Consider the following 13,824-nt stretch of genomic DNA (forward strand, 5'->3'; position numbering starts at 1 on the left):
ATATTTAGGTGTATCTCATCCATGCTCACCACATAACCAAAATTAAACAAGTCCCGTTCCCCAGCATTTGGCCCCAATCCCTCTAAACCCATCCTGTCCAGAAACTCATCCGATTACCTTTGCAATTTTCTGAGTGTAATAGCCTTCTCCACTTCCTCTGGGAGCTCATTCCATACACGCACAACCTTCTGTGTGGGAAATGTGCCTCAGGTCGTTTGTCAATTTCAGCCCACTCACCTTAAACCTATGCTCTCGAGTTTTCAACTCACCCCAATTTGGGTAAAACACAGAAATACTCAGTTTACAACCCTTCCGTAAGATCGTATCGCAGCCGTTCCGCTGCAGGGAAAGTCGTCCCAGCTTATTCCACCTCGCCCTTCGGTCCAAACATTGACGAAATCATTGTCTATATATTGTCATCAATCTCACGGCCGCCGCGGCTGGTTTCTGTAGTGTAGTGGTCATCACGTTCGCCTAACACGCGAAAGGTCCCTAGTTCGAAACTGGGCAGAAACTGCTTTGTTCGTCAACTGCAGCCTTTTACATGGACAAGAACGGAGCTTTCTTGCTTGCTTTCCCATCTGCAAACCTGCCTTCGAATTTGCTTGAAAGAATGTGCTCTCGTAGTGAAATGTAAGGCAACTCCATTTAATTACTGTGTAAAGCATTATAAAGTTTTTCTCCAACCTGGTTCTGATGCATATGCCATTCTGTTTGAGAGTGTCCTTGCCGCGTTCTGATCCTTCCACGAAAAGCAGTACCGCATTTGCATTCCTTGCGCAGGCGGCCCGGTTCAAAGGCAGGGAAGAAGCTGCTGCGCTGGTGTCACAGCGCACCACGGATTCCTGAACTTGTCTGTCTGTCAAATGTACCCCAAAGTCGTCTCTGAAAGGCCTCATTTGGAAGCTGTCTGTCGTTATTCAACGCGCGAGAGTTGGTACCAGATTCCTGAATCATATTTTGGGGCAGTTCGCACGTTAGTGGCTCATTCAATCAGCAACAGCAATGAAATAATTTACACTCTCAGAGGAACCTTTGAACTTGTGCTTTCATAGCGCCGCTAATATTAAGGTGCGCCCCGAGATCTAAGCCATGTTGGAACTGAAACGGAGGAATCGACAGAGAGGCTACAGAATGACATCGCATCCATTTGGTTTTCTTTAAATCACTGACGAGCAGGAAAATGTAAAAGGGGAGAGCGAGTGGGGAAGTGAGGCGGTTGCAGCTCTGGTAAAAGTCCTTCTTTGTGATTCACTCCGCAAACAGAGACTTGAAGGTGACTCAGAGGCGTGTGAGCTCTTCACATCGAGATCAAAAAGCACTCAAGGGCAGTTAGCACCTCTTCCGGAGTGGGGGTGGGGTGAGGTAATTACCTTTTGACTTCTGTTACGATGTTCAGAAACTGCCTTTTCGATTGACTTGAACAGAAACTGCATTTCCAATAAGCACCATGGAAGTTAGCAAAATTTATTGAATCGCTTCTCGTCAATTCCCGCACAGGTTTCCGACTCAGTTGGTATCCACGTGGCTCATGTCCAGAAGTGAACATCTCTGCAGCAAATTGCACGGTTAAAGTAAAAGGCACGGAAAGTGGCATCTCGAACCGGCCCCGAGGTCAGAGCATGCTCACAATGTGATCTGTCGTTCTCGGATTGTAATGCGACCTCCGGTTTTAGGGTGGAGAACATTCTTTGGGACCCTTCTTCTGCAAAACAGACACAGTGACTGAATAAATGCTGCACGGTTTGATGTGGAACACGGCCTGCTCAGCTTTGTGCATTTTCCCTGTAGTCAGGTGTGTTTCGTGTTCCGTGTAAACGTGAAAGTCGTCCTGTTTCGAGCAATGTGTGAAATCATTTAGCAAAGCAAGAATCGAAATTGTAGTAATGTCTAGCAGCTCATGGTTATTTGACAGAAGTGTCCAAGTGTCTCTGCTGTCATGATCGCGTTCGCCTCCCGCGCGGAAAATCGCAAACAGCTCTGCTGTTCCAAAGCGATTTGTGCTTTTACTGGAACCGAATGGAGACTATTATTTCATCGCCGTTGTGAAACAAAGTCCTGCGGTGACTCGACTCGTCGTTATTTGGTTTTCTGTCCAATGGGAAAATCGTTCCAATGAATTTCGGTGTCATATGTTATTGAATTTCTCCCATTTCCTTCATTTCCGTCCTGGAGACATCAGAAGGAAAAGGTAATCTAATCGAGACTGTGAATGGTGAAATTCACTTTTTATGGCCCGTTCTTATGATGTTCTTTCTATCTCTCTTTTCAGCATTGTCTGGAAAGTGGTGGTGCACTAACGCTGCAGTATGTTTGAAAGAGCAGTTTGGAATTGCCCTGTTGTTAGTTGTGAGATTACTTTATGACTCATGCCCTCGGACTGTGACACATTTAGCATTCATGCATCTCTCTGTATGAAAATGCATTCGGCATGCCAGTTTTGTTTGTGTTCCGTGAAAAATGCTTTCTGTTTTGCGATTCGCTCAGCACATTACGAGTTAACAGGGTTTCTGAGGTAACTTCGAGCAGCAAAACTCCTCAATTGAGGTCTTGGAAAATTTCACGGAGTATGGTCAGTCGGGGCAAAATTAAGGAAGTTGTTCGTATCTGCAGTGTTTCACAATACTACCTTTCCCGTGAGCAGTCGAACAGACTAAACGATTGTGCCACAGACTGCGATGGAAAACTCCGCTAAAAAGTAATCCTTTAAAGCCGGTGTTAGCAACACGACGTTATGGGGGTACACGGCGTGGAAACAGATATTTAGGTGTATCTCATCCATGCTCACCACATAACCAAAATTAAACAAGTCCCGTTCCCCAGCATTTGGCCCCAATCCCTCTAAACCCATCCTGTCCAGAAACTCATCCGATTACCTTTGCAATTTTCTGAGTGTAATAGCCTTCTCCACTTCCTCTGGGAGCTCATTCCATACACGCACAACCTTCTGTGTGGGAAATGTGCCTCAGGTCGTTTGTCAATTTCAGCCCACTCACCTTAAACCTATGCTCTCGAGTTTTCAACTCACCCCAATTTGGGTAAAACACAGAAATACTCAGTTTACAACCCTTCCATAAGATCATATCGCAGCCGTTACGCTGCAGGGAAAGTCGTCCCAGCTTATTCCACCTCGCCCTCCGGTCCATACATTGACGAAATCATTGTCTATATATTGTCATCAATTTCACGGCGGCCGCGGCTGGTTTCTGTAGTGTAGTGGTCATCACGTTCGCCTAACACGCGAAAGGTCCCTAGTTCGAAACTGGGCAGAAACTGCTTTGTTCGTCAACTGCAGCCTTTTACATGGACAAGAACGGAGCTTTCTTGCTTGCTTTCCCATCTGCAAACCTGCCTTCGAATTTGCTTGAAAGAATCTGCTCTCGTAGTGTAATGTAAGGCAACTCCATTTAATTACTGTGTAAAGCATTATAAAGTTTTTCTGCAACCTGGTTCTGATGCATATGCCATTCTGTTTGAGAGTGTCCTTGCCGCGTTCTGATCCTTCCACGAAAAGCAGTACCGCATTTGCATTCCTTGCGCAGGCGGCCCGGTTCAAAGGCAGGGAAGAAGCTGCTGCGCTGGTGTCACAGCGCACCACGGATTCCTGAACTTGTCTGTCTGTCAAATGTACCCCAAAGTCGTCTCTGAAAGGCCTCATTTGGAAGCTGTCTGTCGTTATTCAACGCGCGAGAGTTGGTACCAGATTCCTGAATCATATTTTGGGGCAGTTCGCACGTTAGTGGCTCATTCAATCAGCAACAGCAATGAAATAATTTACACTCTCAGAGGAACCTTTGAACTTGTGCTTTCATAGCGCCGCTAATATTAAGGTGCGCCCCGAGATCTAAGCCATGTTGGAACTGAAACGGAGGAATCGACAGAGAGGCTACAGAATGACATCGCATCCATTTGGTTTTCTTTAAATCACTGACGAGCAGGAAAATGTAAAAGGGGAGAGCGAGTGGGGAAGTGAGGCGGTTGCAGCTCTGGTAAAAGTCCTTCTTTGTGATTCACTCCGCAAACAGAGACTTGAAGGTGACTCAGAGGCGTGTGAGCTCTTCACATCGAGATCAAAAAGCACTTAAGGGCAGTTAGCACCTCTTCCGGAGTGGGGGTGGGGTGAGGTAATTACCTTTTGACTTCTGTTACTATGTTCAGAAACTGCCTTTTCGATTGACTTGAACAGAAACTGCATTTCCAATAAGCACCATGGAAGTTAGCAAAATTTATTGAATCGCTTCTCGTCGATTCCCGCACAGGTTTCCGACTCAGTTGGTATCCACGTGGCTCATGTCCAGGAGTGAACATCTCTGCAGCAAATTGCACGGTTAAAGTAAAAGGCACGGAAAGTGGCATCTCGAACCGGCCCCGAGGTCAGAGCATGCTCACAATGTGATGTGTCGTTCTCGGATTGTAATGCGACCTCCGGTTTTAGGGTGGAGAACATTCTTTGGGACCCTTCTTCTGCAAAACAGACACAGTGACTGAATAAATGCTGCACGGTTTGATGTGGAACACGGCCTGCTCAGCTTTGTGCATTTTCCCTGTAGTCAGGTGTGTTTCGTGTTCCGTGTAAACGTGAAAGTCGTCCTGTTTCGAGCAATGTGTGAAATCATTTAGCAAAGCAAGAATCGAAATTGTAGTAATGTCTAGCAGCTCATGGTTATTTGACCGAAGTGTCCAAGTGTCTCTGCTGTCATGATCGCGTTCGCCTCCCGCGCGGAAAATCGCAAACAGCTCTGCTGTTCCAAAGCGATTTGTGCTTTTACTGGAACCGAATGGAGACTATTATTTCATCGCTGTTGTGAAACAAAGTCCTGCGGTGACTCGACTCGTCGTTATTTGGTTTTCTGTCCAATGGGAAAATCGTTCCAATGAATTTCGGTGTCATATGTTATTGAATTTCTCCCATTTCCTTCATTTCCGTCCTGGAGTCATCAGAAGGAAAAGGTAATCTAATCGAGACTGTGAATGGTGAAATTCACTTTTTATGGCCCGTTCTTATGATGTTCTTTCTATCTCTCTTTTCAGCATTGTCTGGAAAGTGGTGGTGCACTAACGCTGCAGTATGTTTGAAAGAGCAGTTTGGAATTGCCCTGTTGTTAGTTGTGAGATTACTTTATGACTCATGTCCTCGGACTGTGACACATTTAGCATTCATGCATCTCTCTGTATGAAAATGCATTCGGCATGCCAGTTTTGTTTGTGTTCCGTGAAAAATGCTTTCTGTTTTGCGATTCGCTCAGCACATTACGAGTTAACAGGGTTTCTGAGGTAACTTCGAGCAGCAAAACTCCTCAATTGAGGTCTTGGAAAATTTCACGGAGTATGGTCAGTCGGGGCAAAATTAAGGAAGTTGTTCGTATCTGCAGTGTTTCACAATACTACCTTTCCCGTGAGCAGTCGAACAGACTAAACGATTGTGCCACAGACTGCGATGGAAAACTCCGCTAAAAAGTAATCCTTTAAAGCCGGTGTTAGCAACACGACGTTATGGGGGTACACGGCGTGGAAACAGATATTTAGGTGTATCTCATCCATGCTCACCACATAACCAAAATTAAACAAGTCCCGTTCCCCAGCATTTGGCCCCAATCCCTCTAAACCCATCCTGTCCAGAAACTCATCCGATTACCTTTGCAATTTTCTGAGTGTAATAGCCTTCTCCACTTCCTCTGGGAGCTCATTCCATACACGCACAACCTTCTGTGTGGGAAATGTGCCTCAGGTCGTTTGTCAATTTCAGCCCACTCACCTTAAACCTATGCTCTCGAGTTTTCAACTCACCCCAATTTGGGTAAAACACAGAAATACTCAGTTTACAACCCTTCCATAAGACAATATCGCAGCCGTTACGCTGCAGGGAAAGTCGTCCCAGCTTATTCCACCTCGCCCTCCGGTCCAAACATTGACGAAATCATTGTCTATATATTGTCATCAATTTCACGGCGACCGCGGCTGGTTTCTGTAGTGTAGTGGTCATCACGTTCGCCTAACACGCGAAAGGTCCCTAGTTCGAAACTGGGCAGAAACTGCTTTGTTCGTCAACTGCAGCCTTTTACATGGACAAGAACGGAGCTTTCTTGCTTGCTTTCCCATCTGCAAACCTGCCTTCGAATTTGCTTGAAAGAATCTGCTCTCGTAGTGTAATGTAAGGCAACTCCATTTAATTACTGTGTAAAGCATTATAAAGTTTTTCTGCAACCTGGTTCTGATGCATATGCCATTCTGTTTGAGAGTGTCCTTGCCGCGTTCTGATCCTTCCACGAAAAGCAGTACCGCATTTGCATTCCTTGCGCAGGCGGCCCGGTTCAAAGGCAGGGAAGAAGCTGCTGCGCTGGTGTCACAGCGCACCACGGATTCCTGAACTTGTCTGTCTGTCAAATGTACCCCAAAGTCGTCTCTGAAAGGCCTCATTTGGAAGCTGTCTGTCGTTATTCAACGCGCGAGAGTTGGTACCAGATTCCTGAATCATATTTTGGGGCAGTTCGCACGTTAGTGGCTCATTCAATCAGCAACAGCAATGAAATAATTTACACTCTCAGAGGAACCTTTGAACTTGTGCTTTCATAGCGCCGCTAATATTAAGGTGCGCCCCGAGATCTAAGCCATGTTGGAACTGAAACGGAGGAATCGACAGAGAGGCTACAGAATGACATCGCATCCATTTGGTTTTCTTTAAATCACTGACGAGCAGGAAAATGTAAAAGGGGAGAGCGAGTGGGGAAGTGAGGCGGTTGCAGCTCTGGTAAAAGTCCTTCTTTGTGATTCACTCCGCAAACAGAGACTTGAAGGTGACTCAGAGGCGTGTGAGCTCTTCACATCGAGATCAAAAAGCACTTAAGGGCAGTTAGCACCTCTTCCGGAGTGGGGGTGGGGTGAGGTAATTACCTTTTGACTTCTGTTACTATGTTCAGAAACTGCCTTTTCGATTGACTTGAACAGAAACTGCATTTCCAATAAGCACCATGGAAGTTAGCAAAATTTATTGAATCGCTTCTCGTCGATTCCCGCACAGGTTTCCGACTCAGTTGGTATCCACGTGGCTCATGTCCAGGAGTGAACATCTCTGCAGCAAATTGCACGGTTAAAGTAAAAGGCACGGAAAGTGGCATCTCGAACCGGCCCCGAGGTCAGAGCATGCTCACAATGTGATGTGTCGTTCTCGGATTGTAATGCGACCTCCGGTTTTAGGGTGGAGAACATTCTTTGGGACCCTTCTTCTGCAAAACAGACACAGTGACTGAATAAATGCTGCACGGTTTGATGTGGAACACGGCCTGCTCAGCTTTGTGCATTTTCCCTGTAGTCAGGTGTGTTTCGTGTTCCGTGTAAACGTGAAAGTCGTCCTGTTTCGAGCAATGTGTGAAATCATTTAGCAAAGCAAGAATCGAAATTGTAGTAATGTCTAGCAGCTCATGGTTATTTGACCGAAGTGTCCAAGTGTCTCTGCTGTCATGATCGCGTTCGCCTCCCGCGCGGAAAATCGCAAACAGCTCTGCTGTTCCAAAGCGATTTGTGCTTTTACTGGAACCGAATGGAGACTATTATTTCATCGCTGTTGTGAAACAAAGTCCTGCGGTGACTCGACTCGTCGTTATTTGGTTTTCTGTCCAATGGGAAAATCGTTCCAATGAATTTCGGTGTCATATGTTATTGAATTTCTCCCATTTCCTTCATTTCCGTCCTGGAGTCATCAGAAGGAAAAGGTAATCTAATCGAGACTGTGAATGGTGAAATTCACTTTTTATGGCCCGTTCTTATGATGTTCTTTCTATCTCTCTTTTCAGCATTGTCTGGAAAGTGGTGGTGCACTAACGCTGCAGTATGTTTGAAAGAGCAGTTTGGAATTGCCCTGTTGTTAGTTGTGAGATTACTTTATGACTCATGTCCTCGGACTGTGACACATTTAGCATTCATGCATCTCTCTGTATGAAAATGCATTCGGCATGCCAGTTTTGTTTGTGTTCCGTGAAAAATGCTTTCTGTTTTGCGATTCGCTCAGCACATTACGAGTTAACAGGGTTTCTGAGGTAACTTCGAGCAGCAAAACTCCTCAATTGAGGTCTTGGAAAATTTCACGGAGTATGGTCAGTCGGGGCAAAATTAAGGAAGTTGTTCGTATCTGCAGTGTTTCACAATACTACCTTTCCCGTGAGCAGTCGAACAGACTAAACGATTGTGCCACAGACTGCGATGGAAAACTCCGCTAAAAAGTAATCCTTTAAAGCCGGTGTTAGCAACACGACGTTATGGGGGTACACGGCGTGGAAACAGATATTTAGGTGTATCTCATCCATGCTCACCACATAACCAAAATTAAACAAGTCCCGTTCCCCAGCATTTGGCCCCAATCCCTCTAAACCCATCCTGTCCAGAAACTCATCCGATTACCTTTGCAATTTTCTGAGTGTAATAGCCTTCTCCACTTCCTCTGGGAGCTCATTCCATACACGCACAACCTTCTGTGTGGGAAATGTGCCTCAGGTCGTTTGTCAATTTCAGCCCACTCACCTTAAACCTATGCTCTCGAGTTTTCAACTCACCCCAATTTGGGTAAAACACAGAAATACTCAGTTTACAACCCTTCCATAAGACAATATCGCAGCCGTTACGCTGCAGGGAAAGTCGTCCCAGCTTATTCCACCTCGCCCTCCGGTCCAAACATTGACGAAATCATTGTCTATATATTGTCATCAATTTGACGGCGACCGCGGCTGGTTTCTGTAGTGTAGTGGTCATCACGTTCGCCTAACACGCGAAAGGTCCCTAGTTCGAAACTGGGCAGAAACTGCTTTGTTCGTCAACTGCAGCCTTTTACATGGACAAGAACGGAGCTTTCTTGCTTGCTTTCCCATCTGCAAACCTGCCTTCGAATTTGCTTGAAAGAATCTGCTCTCGTAGTGTAATGTAAGGCAACTCCATTTAATTACTGTGTAAAGCATTATAAAGTTTTTCTGCAACCTGGTTCTGATGCATATGCCATTCTGTTTGAGAGTGTCCTTGCCGCGTTCTGATCCTTCCACGAAAAGCAGTACCGCATTTGCATTCCTTGCGCAGGCGGCCCGGTTCAAAGGCAGGGAAGAAGCTGCTGCGCTGGTGTCACAGCGCACCACGGATTCCTGAACTTGTCTGTCTGTCAAATGTACCCCAAAGTCGTCTCTGAAAGGCCTCATTTGGAAGCTGTCTGTCGTTATTCAACGCGCGAGAGTTGGTACCAGATTCCTGAATCATATTTTGGGGCAGTTCGCACGTTAGTGGCTCATTCAATCAGCAACAGCAATGAAATAATTTACACTCTCAGAGGAACCTTTGAACTTGTGCTTTCATAGCGCCGCTAATATTAAGGTGCGCCCCGAGATCTAAGCCATGTTGGAACTGAAACGGAGGAATCGACAGAGAGGCTACAGAATGACATCGCATCCATTTGGTTTTCTTTAAATCACTGACGAGCAGGAAAATGTAAAAGGGGAGAGCGAGTGGGGAAGTGAGGCGGTTGCAGCTCTGGTAAAAGTCCTTCTTTGTGATTCACTCCGCAAACAGAGACTTGAAGGTGACTCAGAGGCGTGTGAGCTCTTCACATCGAGATCAAAAAGCACTTAAGGGCAGTTAGCACCTCTTCCGGAGTGGGGGTGGGGTGAGGTAATTACCTTTTGACTTCTGTTACTATGTTCAGAAACTGCCTTTTCGATTGACTTGAACAGAAACTGCATTTCCAATAAGCACCATGGAAGTTAGCAAAATTTATTGAATCGCTTCTCGTCGATTCCCGCACAGGTTTCCGACTCAGTTGGTATCCACGTGGCTCATGTCCAGGAGTGAACATCTCTGCAGCAAATTGCACGGTTAAAGTAAAAGGCACGGAAAGTGGCATCTCGAACCGGCCCCGAGGTCAGAGCATGCTCACAATGTGATCTGTCGTTCTCGGATTGTAATGCGACCTCCGGTTTTAGGGTGGAGAACATTCTTTGGGACCCTTCTTCTGCAAAACAGACACAGTGACTGAATAAATGCTGCACGGTTTGATGTGGAACACGGCCTGCTCAGCTTTGTGCATTTTCCCTGTAGTCAGGTGTGTTTCGTGTTCCGTGTAAACGTGAAAGTCGTCCTGTTTCGAGCAATGTGTGAAATCATTTAGCAAAGCAAGAATCGAAATTGTAGTAATGTCTAGCAGCTCATGGTTATTTGACCGAAGTGTCCAAGTGTCTCTGCTGTCATGATCGCGTTCGCCTCCCGCGCGGAAAATCGCAAACAGCTCTGCTGTTCCAAAGCGATTTGTGCTTTTACTGGAACCGAATGGAGACTATTATTTCATCGCTGTTGTGAAACAAAGTCCTGCGGTGACTCGACTCGTCGTTATTTGGTTTTCTGTCCAATGGGAAAATCGTTCCAATGAATTTCGGTGTCATATGTTATTGAATTTCTCCCATTTCCTTCATTTCCGTCCTGGAGTCATCAGAAGGAAAAGGTAATCTAATCGAGACTGTGAATGGTGAAATTCACTTTTTATGGCCCGTTCTTATGATGTTCTTTCTATCTCTCTTTTCAGCATTGTCTGGAAAGTGGTGGTGCACTAACGCTGCAGTATGTTTGAAAGAGCAGTTTGGAATTGCCCTGTTGTTAGTTGTGAGATTACTTTATGACTCATGTCCTCGGACTGTGACACATTTAGCATTCATGCATCTCTCTGTATGAAAATGCATTCGGCATGCCAGTTTTGTTTGTGTTCCGTGAAAAATGCTTTCTGTTTTGCGATTCGCTCAGCACATTACGAGTTAACAGGGTTTCTGAGGTAACTTCGAGCAGCAAAACTCCTCAATTGAGGTCTTGGAAAATTTCACGGAGTATGGTCAGTCGGGGCAAAATTAAGGAAGTTGTTCGTATCTGCAGTGTTTCACAATACTACCTTTCCCGTGAGCAGTCGAACAGACTAAACGATTGTGCCACAGACTGCGATGGAAAACTCCGCTAAAAAGTAATCCTTTAAAGCCGGTGTTAGCAACACGACGTTATGGGGGTACACGGCGTGGAAACAGATATTTAGGTGTATCTCATCCATGCTCACCACATAACCAAAATTAAACAAGTCCCGTTCCCCAGCATTTGGCCCCAATCCCTCTAAACCCATCCTGTCCAGAAACTCATCCGATTACCTTTGCAATTTTCTGAGTGTAATAGCCTTCTCCACTTCCTCTGGGAGCTCATTCCATACACGCACAACCTTCTGTGTGGGAAATGTGCCTCAGGTCGTTTGTCAATTTCAGCCCACTCACCTTAAACCTATGCTCTCGAGTTTTCAACTCACCCCAATTTGGGTAAAACACAGAAATACTCAGTTTACAACCCTTCCATAAGACAATATCGCAGCCGTTACGCTGCAGGGAAAGTCGTCCCAGCTTATTCCACCTCGCCCTCCGGTCCAAACATTGACGAAATCATTGTCTATATATTGTCATCAATTTGACGGCGACCGCGGCTGGTTTCTGTAGTGTAGTGGTCATCACGTTCGCCTAACACGCGAAAGGTCCCTAGTTCGAAACTGGGCAGAAACTGCTTTGTTCGTCAACTGCAGCCTTTTACATGGACAAGAACGGAGCTTTCTTGCTTGCTTTCCCATCTGCAAACCTGCCTTCGAATTTGCTTGAAAGAATCTGCTCTCGTAGTGTAATGTAAGGCAACTCCATTTAATTACTGTGTAAAGCATTATAAAGTTTTTCTGCAACCTGGTTCTGATGCATATGCCATTCTGTTTGAGAGTGTCCTTGCCGCGTTCTGATCCTTCCACGAAAAGCAGTACCGCATTTGCATTCCTTGCGCAGGCGGCCCGGTTCAAAGGCAGGGAAGAAGCTGCTGCGCTGGTGTCACAGCGCACCACGGATTCCTGAACTTGTCTGTCTGTCAAATGTACCCCAAAGTCGTCTCTGAAAGGCCTCATTTGGAAGCTGTCTGTCGTTATTCAACGCGCGAGAGTTGGTACCAGATTCCTGAATCATATTTTGGGGCAGTTCGCACGTTAGTGGCTCATTCAATCAGCAACAGCAATGAAATAATTTACACTCTCAGAGGAACCTTTGAACTTGTGCTTTCATAGCGCCGCTAATATTAAGGTGCGCCCCGAGATCTAAGCCATGTTGGAACTGAAACGGAGGAATCGACAGAGAGGCTACAGAATGACATCGCATCCATTTGGTTTTCTTTAAATCACTGACGAGCAGGAAAATGTAAAAGGGGAGAGCGAGTGGGGAAGTGAGGCGGTTGCAGCTCTGGTAAAAGTCCTTCTTTGTGATTCACTCCGCAAACAGAGACTTGAAGGTGACTCAGAGGCGTGTGAGCTCTTCACATCGAGATCAAAAAGCACTCAAGGGCAGTTAGCACCTCTTCCGGAGTGGGGTGGGGTGAGGTAATTACCTTTTGACTTCTGTTACTATGTTCAGAAACTGCCTTTTCGATTGACTTGAACAGAAACTGCATTTCCAATAAGCACCATGGAAGTTAGCAAAATTTATTGAATCGCTTCTCGTCGATTCCCGCACAGGTTTCCGACTCAGTTGGTATCCACGTGGCTCATGTCCAGGAGTGAACATCTCTGCAGCAAATTGCACTGTTAAAGTAAAAGGCACGGAAAGTGGCATCTCGAACCGGCCCCGAGGTCAGAGCATGCTCACAATGTGATGTGTCGTTCTCGGATTGTAATGCGACCTCCGGTTTTAGGGTGGAGAACATTCTTTGGGACCCTTCTTCTGCAAAACAGACACAGTGACTGAATAAATGCTGCACGGTTTGATGTGGAACACGGCCTGCTCAGCTTTGTGCATTTTCCCTGTAGTCAGGTGTGTTTCGTGTTCCGTGTAAACGTGAAAGTCGTCCTGTTTCGAGCAATGTGTGAAATCATTTAGCAAAGCAAGAATCGAAATTGTAGTAATGTCTAGCAGCTCATGGTTATTTGACCGAAGTGTCCAAGTGTCTCTGCTGTCATGATCGCGTTCGCCTCCCGCGCGGAAAATCGCAAACAGCTCTGCTGTTCCAAAGCGATTTGTGCTTTTACTGGAACCGAATGGAGACTATTATTTCATCGCTGTTGTGAAACAAAGTCCTGCGGTGACTCGACTCGTCGTTATTTGGTTTTCTGTCCAATGGGAAAATCGTTCCAATGAATTTCGGTGTCATATGTTATTGAATTTCTCCCATTTCCTTCATTTCCGTCCTGGAGTCATCAGAAGGAAAAGGTAATCTAATCGAGGCTGTGAATGGTGAAATTCACTTTTTATGGCCCGTTCTTATGATGTTCTTTCTATCTCTCTTTTCAGCATTGTCTGGAAAGTGGTGGTGCACTAACGCTGCAGTATGTTTGAAAGAGCAGTTTGGAATTGCCCTGTTGTTAGTTGTGAGATTACTTTATGACTCATGCCCTCGGACTGTGACACATTTAGCATTCATGCATCTCTCTGTATGAAAATGCATTCGGCATGCCAGTTTTGTTTGTGTTCCGTGAAAAATGCTTTCTGTTTTGCGATTCGCTCAGCACATTACGAGTTAACAGGGTTTCTGAGGTAACTTCGAGCAGCAAAACTCCTCAATTGAGGTCTGGGAAAATTTCACGGAGTATGGTCAGTCGGGGCAAAATTAAGGAAGTTGTTCGTATCTGCAGTGTTTCACAATACTACCTTTCCCGTGAGCAGTCGAACAGACTAAACGATTGTGCCACAGACTGCGATGGAAAACTCCGCTAAAAAGTAATCCTTTAAAGCCGGTGTTAGCAACACGACGTTATGGGGGTACACGGCGTGGAAACAGATATTTAGGTGTATCTCATCCATGCTCACC

At 45.7% G+C, this 13,824-nt stretch overlaps 5 non-coding genes across 5 annotated transcripts; all 5 read left to right on the forward strand.

The window, feature by feature from the left end:
- The first annotated feature begins 443 nt into the window (after positions 1-443).
- On the forward strand, positions 444-516 carry trnav-aac (transfer RNA valine (anticodon AAC)). The gene has a single exon. It is a non-coding gene; the product is annotated as a tRNA-Val (tRNA).
- A 2,686-nt stretch (positions 517-3,202) lies between these two features.
- On the forward strand, positions 3,203-3,275 carry trnav-aac (transfer RNA valine (anticodon AAC)). The gene has a single exon. It is a non-coding gene; the product is annotated as a tRNA-Val (tRNA).
- A 2,686-nt stretch (positions 3,276-5,961) lies between these two features.
- trnav-aac (transfer RNA valine (anticodon AAC)) lies at positions 5,962-6,034 on the forward strand. The gene has a single exon. It is a non-coding gene; the product is annotated as a tRNA-Val (tRNA).
- Positions 6,035-8,720: 2,686 nt separating this feature from the next.
- trnav-aac (transfer RNA valine (anticodon AAC)) lies at positions 8,721-8,793 on the forward strand. Its single transcript has one exon. It is a non-coding gene; the product is annotated as a tRNA-Val (tRNA).
- A 2,686-nt stretch (positions 8,794-11,479) lies between these two features.
- On the forward strand, positions 11,480-11,552 carry trnav-aac (transfer RNA valine (anticodon AAC)). The gene has a single exon. It is a non-coding gene; the product is annotated as a tRNA-Val (tRNA).
- Positions 11,553-13,824: the final 2,272 nt, after the last annotated feature.

The sequence above is a fragment of the Chiloscyllium punctatum genome, chromosome 50, assembly GCF_047496795.1.
Source record: "Chiloscyllium punctatum isolate Juve2018m chromosome 50, sChiPun1.3, whole genome shotgun sequence".
Taxonomy (NCBI): domain Eukaryota; kingdom Metazoa; phylum Chordata; class Chondrichthyes; order Orectolobiformes; family Hemiscylliidae; genus Chiloscyllium; species Chiloscyllium punctatum.